Source organism: Agelaius phoeniceus, chromosome 2, assembly GCF_051311805.1.
Source record: "Agelaius phoeniceus isolate bAgePho1 chromosome 2, bAgePho1.hap1, whole genome shotgun sequence".
In the NCBI taxonomy this organism is placed as follows: domain Eukaryota; kingdom Metazoa; phylum Chordata; class Aves; order Passeriformes; family Icteridae; genus Agelaius; species Agelaius phoeniceus.
Genome location: NC_135266.1, coordinates 96,305,456 through 96,308,818, shown reverse-complemented (window position 1 = coordinate 96,308,818; position 3,363 = coordinate 96,305,456).

Below are 3,363 nucleotides of genomic sequence, written 5' to 3'. Positions count from 1 at the left end.
CCTGAAGATGTTCCTGACTTAGAAGTGCCCCTCTGGTTTGTGGAGCTGGCCCTTTTATATTGCCTCTAACATTTGGCTTCCAGATGTTATGTTTCCAAATCCAAGTGCAGTGTGTCATTGCTTAGCAAACCTCTGAGCTACAGAGATGTCCAATTACTTTTAAGGTGGAATTCTGCAAGTACAGTAAGACTTCAGTCCCTAAGAGCAGGGTCTTCCCACCACCGCAAACCATCTGTGATCCTTCACTGCAGAGCTACTGTCCACAGCAAACTACATGTCATAGTACAACTGTCACAGGCATGCCACTTTCATCCTCCAGACAGCGGTTAAGTTTGGAAATTACTTTATTTGAAATTAAAGCTCTATTTGAAGTTGCCATTTTCCATCATTTCCAACATGCAAACAAATGTGATCCTCTGCGTGTGTGGCCATCATCCTTTTCCTAAATGTGTGTGTGGCCATCATCCTTTTCCTAAATGTGTGTGTCATAATTCTGCCAGTGCCTAGAAAGAAGAGAATTGGGCAAGGTGAGGGAATTCACTGTTCCTGTTGAAAAAACTCCTTTAGAAATTTTGAGCTGGTTTGGTTGGAGGCAAGGTGGAGCCCAAATGACTTGAGACTCTGTCTTGGCATGGAAATAGCCCTCCCTGAGAAGTAGGGCATTGGCTTCCTCCAAGCAGAACTGATTTTGCTATGACTGTATGTGAGCTCTGTGAAACTGTGGACTCAGCAGATATTTTAATTTGAGGATAAAGCACATAAGCAAGTTACAATGAGAAAAACTTCATGCGTGACCAGAGCCTACTGAAATCTTTGAGTGAGGGCCTTGAAGCTACCTTGATTTTATCATGGGCTAGAAACACAAGGCTGTTGCTGAGGAACTGCTGTGTTGCAAATTCAAAACCTGACTCGCCACTTGTAAAGTCTTTATATGTAACATCCTATGGCAATTTCTTTATCAGGAACCCACTCTTTTCAGGGAAGTCTGAATGATGTTTAATGGAATGGTCTTTACTTAACTGTGTACTTGACCCATAGAAAACTCTGTAACTTGAGCATGTTTTAATAAGACAGTACATGCCTATGTTGCCTCTGCTGTGTTACTAATAAAATGTATAACCCTCGGAACAGTTCCAGATTCAGATCCTGTCTCTTTTAGTGAAATCCAAAGGCTGTTTCTTGCAGCAAGGTTCTTCTCAAATCTTTTTACTACCTCTCTTCCACATTTGGACCATGCACAGAAAAAGGGAAAAGAAACAAACAAAAAAAAAAGTTTATGAGCTTTTATTCTGTTGCTGGTACTGACAGAAAGACCTGTGATAGTAACTGGACTTGTTCCTCTCTAGGGATCTCCAAATCCATCCTGCTTGGTCATTTTTTTGCAGGACTATAAGCATCCCAGGAGGCGGGTGCATTTACTAACAAACCTCAGGTCTCAAAACTGCCTCCAGCCTCATCAGCCAGATGCTTTTGCGCCTTTAGCTAATAGCTTTTCTTGTAGCAGATCCTGTTCACCAAAACTGTAGGTGGTGGTTGGCTCTTTCCCTGAGCAGTGCAGCAACATCTCAGTTGTCTGTGCTTACAGCCAATGCAGATCCACATGCACAAGGCATGGTGAGAGCTGCTGGTGTGGCTCAGTGCCTCACTTCCAGCTGCAGCATTCCTAGATGCCTGGGGGAAGGGGACTATGGAGACAACAGAGAAGAGCCCTTTCCTTCAGCTGCCCTCCTCTAGATCCTAGGTACCAGTGGGGGACACAGGTACCTAATGTCTTAAGAGAGTGGAAATGTAAGATTAAAACCCCTAGTAGTTATGTGATGAACACCAGAGTGCATGAGCTGCACAATCTCACATGAGTTTTTCAGATAACTCAACAGTGTATTTTTTCCCCCCTCTTATTTCCTTAAACACACAGTCACATCAGGGAATGCTGCACACTGCTGTAGATGCCTAAGAGGCATTCTGGAAGAAATTTTAGCAGGAAGAACCACATTCTCATATACATATGATCCTTACCTCACATAACCCTTTATAAGCACCATTGCTGGTAACAAAGTTCTTACACAACCCACAATATTACAGGCAAGAGGAAAGGAGAAGGTGGAAAGAAGGATCTATGGAGAGTAGGCAGTCTTTGCCTACCTTTGACATGCGTGTGAAGCTTTGAGGTGTCTGTTTTCACTTCTAACATACAGTCTACCCTGCCTGATCCCAGTTAGTGGGTAGAGCGGCACTTCCATGCTGCACTGTGATCAAGAAGTGGCTTGGCTGCTATGCAGGGAAGACAGTGAACACCGCAGATGTGGAACAACATCTCCCTGTAGTAGTTGTGGCAGTTTAGACATGTCCTGGCCAGCCTTACTCTGTTCTGGCCACTGAAGCAAGCACAACTGTTCAAGATCCAGTACTTTTAAGCTGCAAACTAATCTGCAACTTGGTGCCTTTTGTTGTCTTCTGCTACAGTTTGCACTGCAAAAAAACCCTGATATTTAAAAATCACTCCCTCTCAGAAATTACCTACCCTTTAATTTGACTTTAAAAATATCAGCCTTGCATATCCAATGTTTGGAAAAGCAGAAAGTGTCAATGAATTAGTAAACATTAGGTGCTAAGATCAATCTTTCATTATTAGTTCCTTGCTGTGGAATCTATATTGTATGGTAATTGTTTTCCCATCAGCTCTAAGAAACATTGCATTTAAATCACATAAAAAATTAATTTCTGTCCTGCCCAGTGGTGACAGATCAAAGTGATTATTCTTGATACCCTGTCTCCCTGGCCTAACTTTGGAGTTAGCTCAGTTTTTAGCACAGCTTGGACTAAAGAAGAATCTTCTTTCCAACTTGAATTATTCCGTGTTTCTCTCCTGCTGAAGTTAGTAGATGCACCATTACTCAGTGATGCAGGTGTTTTTAGTGCTTTGGAGCATTAGAAGAAATGCTGCAGTATTTTCTTGCCATGCCATGACACAGGCATGAAATGCAGAAAGATTTCACTGCTTTGAACTAAAATCACAGATGCAGAAGTAATTATTTGAATGAATAACAGTAGCCAGCCCAAGCTCTATACTAAAATAAGAGAAAGAATGGTAAAGCTCTATTTATTATTTGGCATACACAAAGATGCTAGAGCTGAAATGAGAAAAGTGAGGGTTGAGGCTGGGTCAGTGACAGGTACAACTAGATCTGTGTCTACAAAACTGAGTTGCATGAAAGTAGTGTCATGTGGTTTTATTGGAGTATCTGTGCTGTTTAAGTTCCTGTGTCTGCAAAGGACTGGCTCAAGGGCAGCCAGTTTTACCCCACTTTGAGGGCAGAAGGAGCATGTGAGGGTGTTATCTCACAGCACTTCACCATTTAGATG